The sequence below is a fragment of the Melanerpes formicivorus genome, unplaced genomic scaffold, assembly GCF_026170545.1.
Source record: "Melanerpes formicivorus ecotype bairdi unplaced genomic scaffold, bMelFor1.0.p_v2 SCAF_7, whole genome shotgun sequence".
Classification (NCBI taxonomy): Eukaryota; Metazoa; Chordata; class Aves; order Piciformes; family Picidae; genus Melanerpes; species Melanerpes formicivorus.
The window spans coordinates 28,787,983-28,809,726 of NW_027142359.1; positions in this window are offsets into that span (position 1 = coordinate 28,787,983).

The window sequence follows — 21,744 nt, forward strand, 5'->3', positions numbered from 1 at the left end:
ATGCAGGTAGAGACCCCCGGCACTAAGCAGAAACAAATCCGCTGGGCTCCGTAAAACAGAGCTCTGTCTTCCGACCTGGCAATAATGTCACTGCAGGAGCCTGCTGATTCATGTGGGCATGAGAAGACCGTCCCAAGGAATCACCAAGCGCTCTTTAAATAAGCAGGGGAAAGCAGAAAAGTCAATCTAACCTGGCTTTCTGCGTACTGACAGTACGTTTTTGGACATACTCAAGTATGTTGGTGTAATTTCATACAATCTCTCGTCAGTCATGGAGTAACCCAGAGTTGAAGTAACTCTTACCCTTGCAGGAATTTTCTGCCCTTACAGTTTCTGGTTAGAATGGAAAATACTGAACTTAGAAACACAGTCTGAAAGCCAAAGGGCTGTAAGTCCAAGTCTCTCTGTCTGGGGCAAACGAAGAACCAGAACTGACTTTCATGGGTGAAAAGCAAGCGTAGAAGGGAAAAGCTAAACAAAGTGCCGGTTCTGAGATGCGGTTAAGAAAAACAAGCAGCAGTGAGAAACTGCAGATTCACTCTGTTCCCCAGCTGCACAGGGAGTTAGGAAGGACCAGGGAGGGTGTAAATCGTCCCCTTCTTGGGTTGAACCCCATCCTCCACTTCCTAGGACAGGCAGAGCCTGTCAGCCTCATCTGCATCCCTTGGAGATGCCTTTGCCTCCCGTCAAAGACAGGATTCATGTCCCGTGAGTTCACGAGGAACCCAGCACCAACTTGGGATGTGGGACAATCGGGCTGCTTGGGGTTGTAATATCAGAGAGGGGAAGGAAAAAGCAGCAGGGATTTCTTGAGAATCTGGAAAAGAGGAGTGCAGGTTATCCCACAGCCCAGCTCATTGAACGCTCGTCCCTGGGACCTGCCGGGTCTCCACTCCGAGCCAGCCAAGAGCAAATTTCGCTACTCATTTACTTTGTGCTTCGTGCAGAAGTTAGAGGGAAAGAGGGGGAAAAAAAACCCCTCCAGCCCTGCCTTTGGGGAAGCGGGAGGCTACTTCAGACAAAACTGTTATCCATTAACATCCAATTATCACTTGGTCCAAGCCATTAATTATAAATCAGCCTCCTAATTGGGATAATTAGCTCTCTGCTACTTAATGTAGTATGACTGATGCGTTTGGAAAGAAGGTAATCAGTCCATTTGTTTAGCGTCAGGCGAACAAATCCAACTCTCATGGTTTAATTTCAGCCTTAGCATTCCCCCCACCCCATCGCCCCCCCCCTCAACATTAAAAGCTCTTTTACGGCCCCATTAATTGTTTGGGAATCACGGCGGGGATGGACACACGAAGCTCCGCGGGGCTGTCGGGGCATACAACCAGACCCGCCGCTTGCCCGCGTAGCACAGAATCCCACCCCGGGGCTGGGGGCATTGCTGGGGTTTGTGGAGGGAGTTAATTAGAGGGGGTGGATTAGCCCCACAGGTGCGATAGCTCCGGAGGATGTGGGGGGCTCTGCACCTCCTGGTCCCTCCCCAGCCCCCTGCTATCGGGCCTCGCCTTTAGAAACCGTTTCGGAGAGAGCGAAAAAAAACTTTCCTTCTTCCTTCTAAATTTTCCCCCGCTTCCCCCGGATGTCTTATTAATGCTGGTTTCTCAGCGAGCCGCCGGTAGCTGCGGGACATGATTAGATATTTATTACTGTCATTTACATGGAAAACTTGAGCTAACCAAGTGGAACTGGAGGGGGCCACCGGAGGGTATAGGATGGGGCGGAGGAGGGGAGAGTTCTTCAGCACTGGAAACCGGTGCTGGGGTGCGAGATGCAGTCGCAGCAGCGAGTGCGGAGGGCAACACGCAGAACTCCCCTTTCAGCAACCCCTCCCCGGTCCCAGGTTTCGGTACAGTTTCGCTCGGTCCGCGTTTCGTTTTGAAAGGGATCAGACAGTGCTCTGTGCGCACATCCCGTTGGGAAACGGAGGATGTTGCCCTCTCTTACTCTGCTGCCGGTCTGGTCGAGGCGACCCTCGGGAACACCGAGGACTCAGTCTGGGAGGCACTGACCCCTATCTATGTTGTTTGTGTTTCTCTCCCCAAGTGCCGAGGTCCATGCTTGGAAGTAAATGAAGAGAGCAGCCGAGGAAAGCTGCGGCTGTGGAGACTGGAGGGGTACGTGCGGAGCGTTCCTTGCCCCTTCTACATCTGCCCACAAAAATCGGCAGCCACATAGTCCCTCAGTCAAACCCCAACACGGAAGAAAAACCTTCCCAAGGGCCTAGCTTTGGGCTCAACTCGGGGAGGTGACTGTCTCCTCCTGCAAAAAGGACGAATCCCCCGCGCCCCGGGCAGCCGGCAGCGAACGGGGACAGGGACTTTCCCTGCTCAAACCGGCTGCAGCGGAGCCTTCGTCCCCTCCCCCCTTCCCGATCTGTTATCACATGGCCCGAGGGGCGGCTCTGGCGGAGATGTATGAGATCTCTCCCGGTAAAAATATGCATGCTGATCCCCATTTGGTTAGCCCTGTAATGGAGGTGTAAATAGGTTTCGACTGCGAAGCCCTTAATTTATCAAGCCAGCCTGACAGCGTAGGTCCGGGATTTATATACCTCTTGGAGAGGGAGAGCACGGAAGGGAGGCGGCACAAACGGGCCCCCCAGCCCCTTGCAGGCGGGTCCTCGTCCGTTTCGCCGTCTAACCTCTCCAAGGGCTACTGTGGGGGTATGATTTTCCCCTAGAAAGGTTTTCCTAGCGCTGCCGGAGTCTTGTTCTGTCTTCCGCACTCAGCTTCCAGCCGTACCAGAAAAAATACCCAAACCAGACAACCCCAGAGCCGTCCCCTAAGCGGGGCCATCGTCCGGCCTCTCCCGCGATCCCAGACCCGCTCAGGGCTTTTTTTGCCCCCGGCGAGGTCTCACAGGGCTGCGCGGCTCATTAAAACTTCATTATGTAAATGCAAAGGAAAGTCGCTCTTCCCGCACCTCGGAGCCCGGCAGACGGAGGGATGTAGGTCCCCCAGCTTCCACTGAACCGGATGGCACCCTTCTTTTCCCCACCTAAACCCACACCGGGGGGGGGGCCGGGGTCCCAGCACAAACCGCGTCTTGCTTGAGCCAGGCCCTGGGCTGCGAGTTGGAGTTTAGCCTTGACCCCCGTCCCGGTGTCGTACACCTGCCCCCCCCCCCCCCCCCCCCCCCCGTTTTTTTTTTTTTTCCTAGTGAGAAAACGGAATATACTCCAACTAAAGAGGAAAAGGGAAAACAAAAACAACCAAAAAAGTCAGGAGAGGATGGATCTTGCGCTGAAGCCCACGTTGGGCTTCCCCTCTTCCGCATCCCTGCCAGCGGCTACTGCGCTGAGCGCTGAGTCCCCCACGGAGAGATTCCCTCCCTTCTCAAACAAGTCCCAAACTCGCCTTATTTCTGCCCCCGTACCCCGGGCCCACCCGAAGCCGCGCTGCCCGGGGCTTTTTTTGCTTATGCGTGCGTGGGGGGTGGGTTTCTTACCTGGGCCCCTCCGCCCGCCGTGGGAGCGCGGGGAGCGGGCGCGGCGCTGCGCCCCGTCCCGCCCTACGCCATCCGCGCTGCGCGCTGTCTGCGCGCTGCCTCTGCGCCCGGCGCAGCTGCCATCTACCGGGAGGCAGCATTGAAGAAGGATTTTTAAAAGGAGCTTCATAGCGACCCGGGAGCTACCCAGAAAGATTTTCAATGGTCCTCCACCCTGTCAATCAAAACGGGGCTGCTGATACACCCCTCTATCCTCCCCCCCCCATTCCCTTCCCAACATTTCTTACCAGTCATTTACTCCAAGCCGAGGTGTAAACGCCTAATTAAATCCTTGGGAGGGGATGGATGCCGGTGGAGGGAGGAGGGCTCGATCCAGACTTGGGGGGGGAGGTTATAGAGTCCGTAAGGCACAGGGGAGGGAAGTCATGCCCCCCTCCCGTGCTCCGCGCCTCCTGCTTAGCACTATGCTGGAGTAGACCCTGAAGTTTCTCTCCCTCGACAGCCCCTGTGCGGAGGTGCTGGTGGAGGATAATTTCTCAGCGTTAACTACAGAGCAGCCACGGCCCCCCCCACCTTCTTCCCAGCCCCTCGCTGTTTCAGCTCAGCCTGCTATTCCTCTCGGCTGCCCTTTTAAAGGGGAAGGGGTCGGGGACACACAACATAGAGAGGTAAAATCAGGAATAACAGAAGGAGCCTAGGGAAGCCGAGGGGCAGCAGGTCTGAAGCCCGCCCCATCGAGAAAACTCTTCTCCAGCGGCCGGGAGCGCTTTAAGCGGTTTTGTCGGCACAGGAGAAGACGGGGAAGGCAGAGGGAGGGAAAGTGGGCAAAGAGGGGGCACGACCAGTTAACGAGTCCCCCGGTTTTTGTTTAGTTTGTTTTTTTTTTCTGTTGTTGTTGTTGTTTTGTTTTTAATGTGTATACTCCCCCCCCCCCCCCCTTTTTCTTTTTTTCCCCTCTTTTTTTCCCCCTTGTGTGTGTATGTGAAAAGAGGAAAACCAGCTTTTCCCTTTCCTCTCGTTCTTTCGCTTCTCTGCGGGATTTCCGCAGGTACCCTCCCGTCCAGCGGTCGGGCTGGTTATCTGGCGGAGCTCGCTAACTGGAGCGGTGGTGGTGTTTGCTTTTCAGCTTTGCCATGCCTTCGCAGCAGAAAGAGCAGTTTAAAGCCTTTAGAGAGATTGCTAATAGATGCCAGCTCCTTGCCTTTAGATTCTCTCCCAGCCCAGGAGGATTTAGGATGGGATTGGGAGACGAGACGCCATTTCAGGCTCCAAAACACCCTGTTTTAAAATGACTGCGGGTAAGAGGATTAAAACAATAATACCCTTCTCTTCTCGAAGTTTTTTTTTTTTCTTTCCCCCTCTCTCCCTCCTATAGAAAAGATTTCTTCTCCCAGAGCAAAACCGTTTAGACAGGAATTAAGGGAACAAGAAAGAATAAGGGTTAGGGGGAGGTGGGGGGAGAGCTGGAGAGGACCTTTTAATTTGAGCTTGATATTTTGTGCAAATTCTGACCGAAGGGGGAAAAAAGGGAAAAAGAAGGAAAAAAAAGAGAGAGAGAGAGAGATATTGGTCTGGCTAAGAACACCAGAAGGCACCAAGTGTCACTTTCTTGTATTTATTTTTATTGTGTGTATATATCTCTATAACCAGGTTATGGGATAGCAGGCGATTGTCTAGGGAAAGAAAAGGACGGGGTGAACACGTTGACATCCATTCCAGCCTTAGCTCTGCCAAAGTCCCACTTGCTCCCCACGAAGGAGGGAAGCTCCTGGCACCTCCTTTTTTTCCTCCTCACCCTTTAATTAACAGCCACCCGCTTTTTGGCCGTGAAACCCGATTGGGCGGAATTCGGCTGTTTAGTTGCCGTTATCGCTTTTCGGAGTGCCGTGCCCGGGCTGGCCTGGGCATCACCCTACAAAGCCCACAGGGAATTGTCCTCCTTGAGGTTTTTTTTTGGGGTGACTCCGCAAAGGAACCTCTCCCCGAGTTTGCCGGCACCTTCCCTATTCCGTTAATCACAACGAGTTGCAGCGGGGGACGGCGGGGAGCAAGCAGGCGATGCTTCCCAAAATTCAGCGACATCCCTGGGAGCCCCCCGTCGCCCCCCAAAGCCTGGCTGAGAGCAGCCCTGCGGACCTGTAGCTTGCAGGATCTGAGGCACAAACCGTAACACCGGGGTGCAAAAACCTGCTCAAGTCACCAGCAAACTTTGCCGGGTTCCTCCGTTTACTGCAGCGGGAGAGGTCTCTCTGTGTGCCGGGGGGGCTGTGCCCGCCGGGGTTATGGGGGTAGGGGGTAGGCAGCGCGTCTCCTCGGTTGTTTCTGAACTGTCGCTTGCAGCTCAGGCACAAACCCCAACCCCTCTGACCGCGATGTCACCATTGTCTCGCCTTTCTTCTCGCTGAGCTATTAAGAAGAGGAGATTTTGTGATTGCTTCGATGAAAAATCCTTAGTTTTAATTCCCCCCCCGGCGCTTTCCCTTCTCCCCGAAGAATTAATAAGAATTTCCCCCTGTCTCCAGGAAATCTTTCCAAGCTTCCCAGCGGTGGGATTTCTGCCGTTTAACCAGCTCCAGCTCCTATAAATAAACAATTGCGTCTAATTCAGCGCTTCTTCGCAGAAACGAGTAAAAAGTGGATTTAACACGGCTCGGCAAAGTAACCCCAGTTTGTCCGCCGAACCGATTTATCACATTTACCCCCCCACCCCGAGGTATCGATGTGGGCAAAGAGGCAGCAAATCGGTATCAGTTGTGCCGAAATTACAAGGGAGTTCGTCTCCAAACCGCAGGGAACCGAGGGAGGGATGCGGGCTGAGCGGGGGGGAAGGCAGCCTCAGCAAGGGGTGGTTTGCAACGGGGCGTCCCCCCCGCCCCACGACCCCATTCTCCTTTTCCAGTCGCCCCGCGGCTCCGCGGACTTGCGGCCGGCATCGGCTTCCCGACTCCGGCTGAGCTGGGTTCGGAATGGCTATTTCCACTCCCGTCAGAAAAACAGCAATCATAAAAGTAATAACGACAGTTTAAAACCCAACAACAAAAAAAAACACCCCAATCCAAACCCAAACCAACAGTGGGGGAAAAGGGGGCAGAAATAGGGCAATGGTTTTTTTTTTTGTGCGCAGGTTTTTTGCGTCGCAGAACAAAACGGAATATGAAAATACATAAATCTCCCACCCCGACTTGATCCTGCAGTACAAGACGGGACGGGAGAATTTCTGTTAGTTCTCCAAGTGCCGAGGACGGTAATATTTTGGCTAGCTGGCCGCCTCTGTACACCTACCAAATTTTCCCTTTCAAAGATAATTTTTTAATCTCTTTTCTAACAGAACCCGAAATTTCAAGCTCCCGCCTTGGCTCTGAGTACCGTCGCCTGCATGACGGGGAGGGCAGTTGCTATTCTTAATTTGAAAACTGGGTGTATTTTGTTTTTGGGGGGGTGGGGAATAAAAACTAAAAATAATAATAATTAACACACACACACACACACACACACAAAAATCAACAAAATACCAGTGGGACGATCGGGGCGCGATGTGTCGAGAAAACTGTGCTTTCCTCATTTTATTTAGAAACACACCTAATTTCTCTGACTCCGGTAGTTTACACATCACCACCTCCCCCCCATCATTCACCCCCCACTCCCCTCCATCGCCATCACGCAGGATTGTGTGAACACAACCCAGAAACAACGACGGCTTCCTTTAGAACAACTAACACTCAAAGGCAAGCTGGTTATGTTTTAAACAGCTAATGCATTAACTCCCTCTTTATCTCCTTCCTTGTTTTGGTTTGTGTTTTTTTTTTTAGGTGTGGAAAGGTTTTGTTTCTTTTATTATTAATATATTTTAGCGGGTCAGTTTTCTCACACCTCTCTTCGGGACAATAAATCGCCCTAGAGATGCAGACATTTGATTGTAGACTGAATAAAGAGAAATAAAGCTCCATCCTTGGAAGATGGACAAGGAAGGAAGAAAACTGCAAACACTGTCAGGAAAAACCTCCTTCCCCCTGGATCGACAAAGATACAGTGCAAGACGATTTCTCCTTGCCTTAAATTAGAATGGAAACAAGGTCTTAAAATAGCTACTTAACTAAATCAAGGTCACTTTGCTGGGTTTTGTTTTGGGGTGCTTTTGGGTTTAGCTTTTTCTTCTTTCTTTTTTTTTCTTTCTTTCTTTCTTTCTTTCTTCTTCTTTTTTTTTTTTTTGGTGTGGGGCATCTTTTGGGGGTTTGAAATGTTCCAGACATTGTCCAGTACTTTGTCCCCGACGCCAACCGCATTCGTGTGAGACCGAAAGGGGATTAACTTGTGAACTTTTAAAAATCAGAACTTAAATGAGAGGCAAATCTAGGCCACAGCTCATTGTGGGAACCGTTTCTTAAGCAATTAAAGCGAGAAGAAATTCCTCGCAGCCTTTTTCCTTAAAGCAGCTTTCTGAAGGATTTAAGGAGGACTAGTGTCCGGTCCATCAAGAAAGATTTAAACTGCACAGTGATATAGAAAATCTCCACTTGCTCTTATTTAAAGGGGCACTATCACCATTTCCATAAGACCCTTGACATTGTTTCTTTAATCTTGTTTATAAACTTAAACAGATTTAAAAAGTTTTTTTCATTTTTTCCCTTCCTCTTCCCTGCCTCCTTTTTTTTTTCCTTTTTTTTTTTTTTTCTTCTTTTCCCCCCTTTCCCCCCATGAATTCATTGAAAATATATTTGATGCAGCATTTGAAAAGAGACCAAAACAGGCTCACTTTTAAGGATTTTCTGTCACTAAAAAGTCTCAAGCCACAGCTTGCTACACTTCTCCTTTTGCTCTTGGAGGTTTGGAGGCAAGCAAGATTAGTGGGATGGGGAATTGATATTATTCCCCCCCCCCAGGGTGAACTATGCAATAAAAGTTCCTTTCTCCCCAAATTAGGAGGACACAAAGCACCTTCTCCCCCCCCACCTCCCCCGAGTCGACTCAAACCTTCGTGCAGCGTTTGCGGTTTAGGATATTTCCCCCTTGGCTGAGAGCAGAATTATATCCTAAGCAGCCTCCTGCGATGTCAGGCTGTTTTCTTTCATTCCCTCCCTTCTCTTTCTTTTGCCCCACTACACTTGTGCTTTCTCCTGACTGTTGTGGCCAGTTCCTACTCCTATTTAGAGGTCAACCAGCATTTCTTACAGCGTTTCCAGCACGAGCTACTTGGTGAGGTTTTTCTGCACAGCACTACAGGAAATACCTGCTGACCTTATTCCAGCAAAACCAGTTGTTCCCCCTTAAGTCTTAAAAAGAAGTGTGTGTGTGCGTGTGTGGAAGGGGAGAAACAAGTGAACACCTTGGAGTCACCAAAGCTTTGGGTGCTTATAGCTAATTAATAGCCCTAATGATATTTTTCCCAAGCCCATGAATACATTATGCTTGCAATCCAAAAAGGCGTTAGCCCCATTCAAGGGTACTTCAACATCTGCTCATTTAAGGGCAATTAATCATTTTGATATATGGTTTAAAATTGACTGCTTCCAAGGGACTTTGGTTGGGCTTTTTTTTTTTTTGACAAGAATAACAAAGCAATTTGCCAGGAGCCATCTTCTGGACATGTTATTAGCAGAGCCTTCATCTTAAAGAGGGTTTAAAAAAAACAAGAATCCTCTGATTTAGGTACCTGCTTTAAAGGGAACTCAACACCTTCTCTCCCCTGCTTGCTTGCTTAGGCTTCCTGCAGCTCCTCGTCGAGCCTTTCATTCCCCTGACAAGAGGCAGAGCTCTCTTCCATCTCGGGTCTAAAGTTTACAGCTCAGCTGCAGAGGCATGTGGGTTTATCGTTTTGCCCCTCAAGGAGAGGATGAGCTGAATGTCACAAACCACAGAGCAGGCTCAGCTCCTCTTCCTGTTTCTGCTCGCTCTTAATTCTGCTAACTAGTTTTGTGTGTTTAAGTAAAAATACTTCAGAATGGGATGGAATGGAACGGAATGGAATGGAATGGAATGGAGTGGAATAGGATAGAATGGAATGGAATGGAATGGAATGGAATAGGATAGAATGGAATGGAATGGAATGGAATGGAATGGAATAGAATAGAATAGAATAGAATAGAATAGAATAGAATAGAATAGAATAGAATAGAATAGAATGGAATGGAATGGAATGGAATGGAATGGAATGGAATAGGATAGGATAGGATAGGATAGGATAGGATAGGATAGGATAGGATAGGATAGGATAGGATAGACCAGACCCTGTTGGAAGAGACCTTCGAGATCATCATGTCCAACCCAACATCCAACACCACCTAATCAATTAAACCACAGCACCAAGCACCCCCTCAAGTCTCCTCCTAAACACCTCCAGTGATGGCAATGCCACCACCTCCCTGAGCAGCCCATTCCAATGGCCAATCACTCTCTCCATGAAGAATTTCTTCCTAATATCCAGCCTAAACCTCCCCTGGTGCAGCTTGAGACTGTGTCCTCTTGTTCTGGTGCTGGTTGTCTGGGAGAAGAGACTAGCCCCCACCTGACTACAACCTCCCTTCAAGTAGTTGTAGAGAGCAAGAAAGTCTCCCCTGAGCCTCCTCTTCTGCAGGCTAAGCACTTCATCCTTCCCTCAAAAGCAGCCAAAGGAATTATTACTTATTTTTTTACATGGTTTTGATTTGGTTCTTTTTGTTATTAACTGCCGTTTGCAAGTGTAATAAACCACCCCTTATATTAGTCTGTTAAAAAAAATTATATATATATATAAATAAATTAAAAAATACCTGTAAGGAATCAAATCTGCCAAGAGTATTAGGTGAAAACAGCCAAAAAGATCAATTTTCTCAGGCTCTGGTTCCTGCTAAAAGTGTTAGCTGAGAGAATGTAAAGGGGAAGTCTTTCCCGTGCAGGGAATTTAAAGTACAGTTATGATGGGCAGATCTCCTTATTTATTTATTCACTGAATCCCAGCTGTGTTCAGAGGCTCCTGCCAAACAGGGGCCTGTGCTGGCCTGGGAGCTGCAGATGAAGTGAGGAAAAGGAGAGCATCCAGGGCGGAAAGAGATAAGCGGGAAAGGTGATGAGAAACCACAAATAAATAGGGAAGTGATGTGCCCAGCACCACCTCCAGTGCTGGGAAGAGAGGTCTTCTTTGGCTGTGTCCCTGCCCTCCTGGGAGTGCTGGTCTTTGGGGTCTGACTTCCTATGGGGACACCCCATACCTGGGCTGCTCTGTTGCAGAGGCACAGGTGGTTTTCTTCCTTTCCTTTCCCAGCCTGCTGAGAAAGAATTAGCAAACTACAAATGTTGCAATAGCCATAAAAGCATAGAACATTATGAACTGGAAGGGGAATTTAAAAGCCCTCTAGTCCAAGTCCCTAATGGAATGAAGCTGGAGGTGGGGAGATTCAGGCTGGATGTGAGGAGGAGGTTCTTCACCATGACAGTGGTGAAACCCTGGAATGGGTTGTCCGGGGAGGCGGTTGAGGCCCCGTTCCTGGACATGTTTAAGCCCAGGCTGGATGAGGCTGTGGCCAGCCTGATCTAGTGTGGGGTGTCCCTGCCCATGGCAGGGGGGTTGGAACTAGGTGATCCTTGTGGTCCCTTCCAACCCTGACTGATACTATGATACTAAGTCCTCCTGTAGTGAGCAGCAACATTCTATGTGATGGGGCATCTACCACCTCTCTGGGCAACCTGTGCTAGTGTTTCACAACCCTCACTGTAAAAAAATCTCTTCCCTAGACCTACTCTAAACCTACATTCTTCTAGTCTAAAGCCATCATCCTTTGTCCTGTCACAACAAGCCCTGGTAAAAAAGATTCTCCCAATCTTTCTTATTATAAGCTCCCTTTAAATACTCACAGGCTGCAATGCAGTTTCTCCAGGCTGAGCAATTCCAACTCTCTAAGCCTTTCTCTCCATAGCAGCAATGTTTCAGCCTGCTGATCATTTTTGTCACCTCCTCCAGACCCTCTCCAATAGGTTCATGCCTTTCTTGGGCTGAGGACTCTAGAGCTGGACACGGTATTCCAGGTGAGGTCTCGTGAGAAAGGAGTAGAGGGGCAGAATCACCTCTCTTGTCCTGCTAGCCACAAGAATATATCAGAAATGTTCCTATTTGGTTTAAAATATTCACAATTTTCTTTTGTGATTTGATGCACCAAAAAATCTTGGGTGTTGCCACCTGAGTTGGATTCAGAGCCCTTTATCCATGAACTTTCTGCTGATCTGGGACCATCCAGTGCCCAAGGTACTTCTTGTCTTCATCCAAATCCTACCCATCAGTCTGAAGCCAGGGCAAATGTCATTGGTTGCTTTAAAAAAGGTTATCTGAATGAGTGGAGTTGGTTTGGAAACATCCCACTTGCAGAAGATTTAGGTTCTGATGAGGATTTTGAAGCCACCCTCAAAACAACTAAACAGCCTGGGACAAAAGAAAAATTGACTAGGGAAGAAATGTGGGTGGTTCTGATTTGACTCTGCTGCTGTGGTGAGTTGTAGTTGTAATGTGGATATAAGACTTTTATTTGTTGAGGGTGGAGCATCGTGGGCAGATGACATCTCCCAAGCCAGGTAGAGGAGATAGCATCAATGGGAGGTTGGATCATCAGCCACCACGTGGCTTCAAAAGGCCTGGTAGCATCTTGGTTTTGAGAGCTTTTGAGGAAGATGCTCTTCCTCCCCACTGAGACTTGAGTAAAGACAATGGAGAGGAGAGATTTGGTTCAGAGAGGGGAAGGGAAGGGAAGGGAAGGGAAGGGAAGGGAAGGGAAGGGAAGGGAAGGGAAGGGAAGGGAAGGGAAGGGAAGGGAAGGGAAGGGAAGGGAAGGGAAGGGAAGGGAAGGGAAGGGAAGGGAAGGGAAGGGAAGGGAAGGGAAGGGAAGGGAAGGGAAGGGAAGGGAAGGGAAGGGAAGGGAAGGGAAGGGAAGGGAAGGGAAGGGAAGGGAAGGGAAGGGAAGGGAAGGGAAGGGAAGGGAAGGGAAGGGAAGGGAAGGGAAGGGAAGGGAAGGGAAGGGAAGGGAAGGGAAGGGAAGGGAAGAGAAGAGAAGAGAAGAGAAGAGAAGAGAGAGAAGAGAAGAGAAGAGAAGAGAAGAGAAGAGAAGAGAAGAGAAGAGAAGAGAAGAGAAGAGAAGAGAAGAGAAGAGAAGAGAAGAGAAGAGAAGAGAAGAGAAGAGAAGAGAAGAGAAGAGAAGAGAAGAGAAGAGAAATTAACCAGGTTGGAAAAGACCTTTGAGATCATTGAGTCCAACCTATCACCCAACACCATTTAATCAACTAAACCATGGCACCAAGTGCCCCATCCAGTCTCTTCCTAAACACCTCCAGTGTTGGTGACTCCACCACCTCCCTGATGTCATTCCCAACCCTTCATCTTTGTATTTTTCTGAAAGTATTATTTTTTAAAGCACTTTTCTGTATTTTACAGAAAAAACATGCACTGAGACAACCTAAACCACCCTGCTGTTCAATCAGACCCAAGGTTTAGGAAAGCTTGAGCACAGGCTGAAGGCTTCAGCCTACCTTCTGCTGTCAGAGGAGGAACAAGGGAAGCCTGATTTACCCAGTCCCTTTGTGAAGGGTGGACAATGTGTTTGATGTGAACAAATCACCCACCCATCTTCACAGACATTCCTCAGGGCCCAGGCACACCTCTGATTTTAATACTCTCCATTCCTGTCAGATGCACAGTGAGACACTGCTTCTCCTCTGACAGGTGCTTCCTCACTTCTTTGAGAGGTGGGAAGCTCTTCACGAATCCACTGCACTGTGGTTTGTTATTGAAACACTGATGGGACTTGTGGAAAGAAAGGGAGGTGTGGAAGGATGCTGTAATTCATAGAATCCTAGAATCAATAAGGTTGGAAAAGACCTCAAAGATCATCAAGTCCAACCTGTCACCCAACACCTCATGACTACTAAACCGTGGCTCCAAGTGCCATGTCCAGTCCCCTCTTGAACACCTCCAGGGATGGTGACTCCACCACCTCCCTGGGCAGCACATTCCAATGGCTAACAACCCTCTCTGTGAGGAACTTTCTCACCTCCAGCCTAAACTTCCCCTGGTGCAGCTCGAGACTGTGTCCTCTTTTTCTTGTGCTGGTTGGCTGGGAGAAGAGACCAACCCCTTCCTGGCTACAACCTCCCTTCAGGTAGTTGTAGAGAGCAATAAGGTCTGACCTGAGCCTCCTCTTCTCCAGGCTAAACAACCCCAGCTCCCTCAGCCTCTCCTCACAGGGCTGTGCTCCAAACCCCTCCCCAGCCTCATTGCCCTTCTCAGGACACGTTCCAGCAACTCAACATCTTTCCTAACCTGAGGGGCCCAGAACTGGACACAGGACTCAAGGTGTGGCCTGACCAGTGCTGAGTACAGGGGCTCAATGACTTCTCTGTTCCTGCTTGCCACACTATTTCTGATGCAGCCCAGGATGCCACTGGCCTTCTTGGCCACCTGGGCACACTGCTGTCTCATGTTCAGCCTACTATCAACCAGTACCCCTTGGCCCCTCTCTGCCTGGCCACTCTTCAGCCACTCTGACCCCAGCCTGTAGCACTGCATGGGGTTGTTGTGGCCAATTTGTAGAACCCAGCACTTAGATGTGTCCAATCTCATGCCCTTGGACTCTGCCCATCTGTCCAGCCTGGCAAGGTCCCTCTGCAGAGCTCTCCCACCCTCTAACAGATCAACACCTGCCCCTAGCTTGGCGTCGTCTGCATTGACCGCATGAACATCAGTACCAGCTCCGCTTACCCTGGCAGTGAGGCTGGACAGAGCTCAGCACTGTTTTGCTGGTATAAATCCCAAGTAATTTATTCAGAAGCAATGATATTTATCTAGATTTACATCATTCAGCACTAAGCTTGGTCCTTCAGTAACGGATGTTCAAATGCATGACTGCATTTATTTTGTACCTACCTCAGAGCAAAATGACAGATACGTTTCCTGGGGGATAAAATCCATCTCCACAAAGCTGGGCCAGCTGTGGTTTCTGCTGGAGACATTTCAAGAGCAGGAGAGGGCTGGGGAAATGAACTCTCCCTCCCAGATCAGGAGCATGGCCCAGTGGCCACTTCCACCAGCACTTGAGCAACAGTGGCTTCAGACCTTGTGCTGTGGTTGGAGCCATCGGAGGAAGCCAATTTCCCTATGCTGGTCCCCACTGAGGGGGGATGCATTGGCAGCAGGCACCATCCAAGCCATTCCACCATGATGCCATCTCCTGTGCCAGCCCACTGCTGTGATGGGTTCCTCTGAGGGGAGGACAGAAGAAGGGAAAGAAAAATGAGCCCTGCTTGGTTTTGGGTAACGCATGACATGAAATATGTGAGGTAAACACCTTATTAGAGATAATTTGTCATCCCTCTGCCTCTCCCAGCTGCATGTAACTCTATCTCCAGACTATTATAGTATCAAATATATTTTACAAGAGTTTTACCTACAGGTGACTTGCTCTTTATTACTGGATATAGGCAAAATCAATACTTCAGCAACTAGAAGATCATTTGTTTTGCTTTTTGAAGCATTTTTCAACAGAGAGCGAGCAGCTAAACCCTGTGAAGCTATGATTAAGAGTCACAAACTCTACCTTCTTTTCCTTTTCCCCTCTCCTAACCCATTTATTGACTTAAATAGGTAATTTCCAAACCCAGAACATCATCCTGAAGAGCCACAGCTGGTGCATAGCTTTCTCTCTTCTTATTTCCTCCTCCCCTCCCTGCCTTTTTTCTTCCCCCCCCTTGCAGACAGATAATTCTTTAAACTTGGGTAATTTCAAGGGTGAATCAACTTAATATAAATGTACCTGTCACTGGTTGAAATAGAAGCAGATTCTGGCCTTTCAATAAGGCCACTTCTGCAGTCCCACACTGGGGAAAAATCAAAAATTGCTGGAAACTGATAATGCATTCCTCCAGCTCCACAGCCCTGATGGAGTTCAGTCAGGCCAAATACCCTGGCTGCTTGCTTTTTGTGTGTGTGTGTGTGTTTATTTTACCTTCTGATTTGTTTTGAAGGTCATCTGATGCAAAGATGTTGGAGAGAAAGTGCTTGTGGTTTAAGGAGGTTTGTCCCTAAATCACAGGTGCTCTGCTGCTGGCAAGTGCCCCACAAGGAGAGGAAAGTGCTGCCAGGCTGGTGCAGAGTAGAGAAAGGCTTTTTTTTGCCTCTTCTCCCAAACCACAAAGGTTTTGCTGTCCTGCAGGTACACAGCTCCTTTTGCAGTAGCTGCAGCTGATAGAGCACTTAATCAATAGTGAATAATCTCAGGGAGCTGAAATCTGCACGTGTTAGGATGCTTGGGAGGATGGTCTCAGAGGGAACGAACAAGTGACATCGCTCTAGCCATGGGGGCAGGGGTTGCTTGGATAAAAACTCAGCCTTCAGATGCACAAGAAACAGATGAGATCTATGCTCCACCTTAGCCTAAGGTTTTATTCATTCTCCTAGTCAGCCCCTGTAAACCAGGGAGGACATTTCTCTGTTCAGCACTAAGGAGGAGCAGACAGGTACCAGCAAGTATTAGGAGGAAAAAACCTTCCTCCAGAGGAACGGGTCTCCAAGGATTTGTTGGCCATCCTGGGATGCTCTTCCCACCCACCCCACCACCTGCAGCCACTTTGCAACCCACTGGGTCAACATCACCCCCTAATTTGGTCACTTTGGGGTCAGTCAGGTCACCCAGGGTCCTGTCCCCCAATCATACACCCTTCCAGCTGCAGGAGTGGGACACTAGGTTCAGGAAGCCTCTTAATCTGTAGGCTGTGTTCTGTGCCTCCCAGTTTATGAGCTGCTGCTGAGGATTTGTATCTCCATTTCACCCCAACACAAGGAAGGAAAACCCTTAGGCAGGCTGCCACTTTGCACATCTGAAGCAAGCAAAATACAGCAGGAGAGTTTGCTATGAGATCTGCTGGGTGATTTAAGGAGCTGGAATTGTTTAGCCTGGAGAAGAGGAGGCTCAGGGCAGACCTTATTGCTGTCTGCAACTACCTGAAGGGAGGTTGTAACCAGGTGGGGGTTGGTCTCTTCTCTCAGACAACCAGCACAAGAACAAGAGGACACAGTCTCAAGCTGTGCCAAGGGAAGTTTAGGGTGGAGGTGAGGGGAAAGTTCTTCCCAGAGAGAGTTGTTAGCCATTGGAATGTGCTGCCCAGGGAGGTGGTGGAGTCGCAGTCCCTGGAGGTGTTCAAGAGGGGATTGGACCTGGCACTTGGTGCCATGGTTTAGTCATCATGAGGTGTTGGGTGACAGCTTGGACTTGATGATCTTTGAGGTCTTTTCCAACCTTATTGATGATTCTATGATTTCTGTGTGACTCTTTGAATGGAGCCTGGCTAGTGAGAGCTGATGGTACCTTTACCCTGGCTTGGGGAAATGTTGCTTTATTCATATAACACCACTCCCATTTTGTTCTTTCTTTGTTGTTGTTGCTGCTCTTTATTTGGTTGGTTTCTGGTGAATTTCTTTAACTGTTTTTTTTCTTTTCCTTTGCTTGTTTTGTTTGGGGTGTGTGTGTTTTGTTTTGGGGTTTTTGTGTGGTTTTGTGGTGATTTTTTTTGTTGTCATTTATGGAGTTTTTTGTTTGGTTTGGGTTTTGTTGTTTGTTTTGTTTTGTTTGGATGGGGATATTTTCTTTGGGGTTTATTATGGTTTTGTTGTGGGGTTTTTTGTTGTCTTTTTTGGTGTTTTGGTGGGTTTTGGTTGGTTTGGGGTTTGTTTGTTTTTTTTTTGGGGGGGGGGATTGGTTTTGTGTGTCAGGTTTTGTATGTTTAGTTTTGTTGTGGGTTTTTTTGTTGGTGGTTTTTTGTGTGTTTTGGTGGTTTTGGGTTGGGTTTGGTTTAGTTGTTTTGGTTTGGGTTTGTTTATGTTTTTCCTCAAATGATGACTGTACCATTAGTCAGAATGCCTTAAACTAAGCTTGCCTATGGCTATCATTGCTGCATGGGCTCAGCATCCCTTTGGTTTTAAAGAGCCTTCTCAACCAGCCATTGGGTACCAAGACAAACAAGCAAAGGTGTTTTAAAACGTATCTATACACACATAGAATAGAATTAACCAGGTTAGAAAAGACCCCAGAGATCATCAAGTCCAAACTATCATCCAACACCATCTAATCAACTAAACCATGGCACCAAGTGCCCCATCCAGTCTCTTCCTAAACACCTCCAGTGATGGTGACTCCACCACCTCTCTGGGCAGCACATTCCAATGGCCAATGACTCTTTCTGGGAAGAACTTATTTCTAACACCCAGCTTAAACCTCCCCTGCTGCAGCTTGAGGCTGTGTCCTCTTGTTCTGGTGCTGGTTGCCTGGGAGAAGAGACCAACCCCCTCCTGGCTGCAACTTCCCTTCAGGTAGTTGTAGACAGCAATAAGGTCTCCGCTAAGCCTCCTCTTCTCCAGGTTAAGCAACCCCAGCTCCCTCAGCCTCTCCTCATAGGGCTTGTGTTCCAAGCCCCTCACGAACTTTGTTGCCCTTCTCTGGACACCTTCCAGCAAGTCAACATCCTTCCTAAACTGGGGAGCCCAGAACTGGACACAGTACTCGAGGTGTGGCCTAACCAGTGCAGTGTACAGGGGCAGAATGACCTCCCTGCTCCTGCTGGCCACACTGTTCCTGATGCAGGCCAGGATGCCATTGGCACAGACCATCAGAATAATTGATTTTCTAGAAAAAAAACATATGTTCTAGTCTGATTATTTTTTTAGGGCTTCTTTTCAACAATTGCTCTCTTTTAATGAAGTCTAGTATCCTGTTTCGAAGTTCTCTCACTCCATTCAAGCAAGGATGCTTGGGTTTTCTTTCTGGTACTGCTACGCAATGTCACACACTCTGAGGCTCACAGGGCATGAAGCCCTTTGGCTTTTCAGCCTGATGTGGTGTTGCATGTGTGTTCTCACTGCTTTGCTATGTGCAGGATGTAAATATGTTGCCTGTTCAGGAGTTTTACTGATTTCAGCTGGGGTTTCTTTTCCCCCCGCTGCCTCTCATTCCTGCTTTTGAGATGATCTTGTCACACAGGAGGAATTGGGGAGTGCAGAGACACTTTGTGTTTTGAATTGGATATGGGGTATATCCTATAGATATAAAACCTCAGGGTTTTTTGAGATTCTGTGCCTTCTCCAAAGAAAAACCCAACCAGACTGTACCCTAATGCTTGGAAGACCTGTGGGCAAGGAAATGATGTGCTATGACCGCTTGCTGCCTGGTCTTGGTTTCTTGCCATTTTATTTAAAGCTGTTTTGCAAGGATATTATGTGGAGCTTTTCCACTTCTCCTGTTTCCTCTCAGGCTCATGGCAGAGCTGACCCAGGATCTGGCTTTGGCTGGTGGCGACATCTCATTGGCACATGACCAGATTTAAGCATCTTCCAAAGATGGGAAGGCTGAGGAACATGAGCCCCTTACAGGGCTGGCCAGTGTTTGAATAAATTCGATGCCCTTGTCTCCCAGTGATGGGTGCCAGCATGTCTGGAACAGTGCTGTGGCTTCTTTTCATCAGAGTTTGCTGATGATGGTCCAGGTTTCACCCAGGAGAAGCGTTGCCGACGCCCCGCTGAGGTCTTGCCTTCCACTTGCCTCTCTCTTGCCAATCCCAGCCAAACTTTTGCTCATTTTGGAGCAAAGGCACTGGCAGGAGGCTGGGAGGTAGTGGTTCAGGCTGTCTCACCCCCTCTGCTCCCATCCACTGTTCTCACTAGAGGTCTGGCCATCTTGCATTCACAGCGTGTCCAGCAAAGTTTGTGTCAGGGGGTTTAAACTTTAGATTTGTGTGACCAAGGAATTCCCAATTCTGTTGCATGTGTTCCCCTGTCTCTCCCTCTCCCCACTGTCTTTCTCTTGGCTGTGAAACAGCACAAGGAGACTCTTTGTATGCTCCTAATCCTGAAGCAACACAGCTTTAGCAACATCCAGGGATAAAAGCACCATCAAACCACAACTTTATGGGGGCAAATCTCCTCTAATCCCTCGCTTTAGCTAAACAAAGCTTCTTGCCCTAATCCGCTATCGCTTGGAGGAAAAAAAAAGGGCTCAGATTTTGTTTTTAGTAAGAAGATGATCCAAAGGACTAATTTTAAGAGAGACTAACCAACTCTGACAGCTTTTAAAATAGGCGACAAGAAAATAGATGCAAACTTCCCTCTCAATTCAAGGGGGTTCAGGCTGTGCAGTAAGAAAAATATCCAGGGTTTAACTGCTTCCCTTTAAGCTCACTCTTATTGTATTAAATGCTTCTGACCAACTCAGATTCAAATCACCAGGCCTAAATGCCATTTGATCTTTAAAAAGGGAGAGTTAAAAAAGTGTGCATATTATTCCCAGGGAGGCAGGCCACGGAAAATCAATTATCATAAACAAGGATTATATTACACACATGGTCAATATGGAAAAACAAACACGATGCTGATAATGGGCTGCTGGAGCAGCTCACATCTGAAGCCACTTTGGCTGTGTTAAAGGTAGTTCTGTATTAATTTAAGGATGGCTGCGTGTAAGTGTGGTAGTGAGGAGCGGCTGAACTCTTAAACAATCAGGCCAAGCTTTCACAGAATCACCAAGGTTGGAAGAGACCTCAAAGATCATCAAGTCCAACCAGGCACCACAGACCTCATGACTAAACCATGGCACCAAGTGCCATGTCCAATCCCCTCTTGAACACCTCCAGGGATGGGGACTCCACCATGCGGTTTAGACTCGAGGTGAGGAGGAAGTTCTTCACCAAGCGAGTTGTTCATCATTGGAACAGGCTGCCCAGGGAGGTGGTGGAGTCGTCGTCCCTGGAGGTGTTCAAAAGGAGGTTGGACGTGGCACTTGGTGCCATGGCCTAGTTATGGGGTCTGTGTTGATAGGTGGGACTCGATGATCCTCAAGGTCCTTTCCAACCTAAGTTGTGTGATACTGTGATACTGTGATACTGCTATACCTCGCTGGGCAGCACATTCCAATGGTGAACGACTCTCTCGGTGAAGAACTTTCTCCTCACCTCCAGCCTGAACTTCCCCTGGCACAGCTTGAGACTGTGTCCTCTTGTTCTGGTGCTGGTTGCCTGGGAGAAGAGACCAATCCCCTCCTGGCCACAACCACCCTTCAGGTAGTTGTAGAGAGCAATAAGGTCTCCTCTGAGCCTCCTCTTCTCCAGGCTAAGCAACCCCAGCTCCCTCAGCCTCTCCTCATAGGGCTGTGCTCCAAACTCCTCCCCAGCTTTGTTGCCCTTCTCTGGATGCCTTCCAGCAACTCAACATCTTTCCTAAACTGAGAGGCCCAGAACTGGACACAGGACTCAAGGTGTGGCCTAACCAGTGGTGAGCACAGGGGCACAATGTCTTCCCTGCTCCTCCTGGCCACACTATTCCTGATGCAGGCCAGGATGCCATTGGCCTTCTTGGCCACCTGGGCACACTGCTGGCTCACTCCAAATCTAAACCAAGTCTAGGGTCAGGCCAAAGTTTCACTCCCAATCTAAACCAGATCTTCACTTTTGTTTCCTTCTAATCTTTCCCCCTTTCTTGCGGGAGGTAGGAGAAGTGTTGCAGTTTGGCTTGATGTCTTCAAAGTGTGTGTGTGGTTTGGCACGGCTTGTCTTCAGAGGTGGAACAATGCTGAGGCTGGGGAATCATATGGAACCACAGTGGAACCCTGGGGACCCTGCTGGTTTGAGTATCAGCAGTAAGCCCCTTTCACTCCCACCTGATTCCTGGGGTCTTAGTTTCATAGTTTCATAGTTTCATTCAGGGTTGGAAGGGACCACAAGGATCATCTAGTTCCAACCCCCCTGCCATGGGCAGGGACACCCCACACTAGATCAGGCTGGACAGAGCCTCATCCAGCCTGCTCTTAAACACCCCCAGGGACGGGGCCTCGACCACCTCCCTGGACAACCCATTCCAGGGTTTCACCACTCTCATGGTGAAGAACCTCCTCCTCACATCCAGCCTGAATCTCCCCACCTCCAGCTTCATTCCATTCCCCCTAGTCCTAGCACTACCTGAGATCCTGACAAGTCCTTCCCCTGCCTTCCTGTAGGCCCCCTTCAGATACTGGAAGGCCACAATTAGGTCACCTCGGAGCCTTCTCTTCTGCAGACTGTACAGCCCCAACTCCTTCAGTCTGTCCTCATAGGAGAGGTGCTCCAGCCCTCTGATCATCCTCGTGGCCCTTCTCTGGACACGTTCCAGCACCTCCACATCCCTCTTCTAATAGGGGCTCCAGAACTGGACACAGTACTCCAGGTGGGGTCTCACCAGGGCTGAGTAGAGGGGGAGGATCACCTCCCTCGACCTGCTAGCCACACTTCTGATGCAGCCCAGGATCTGATTGGCT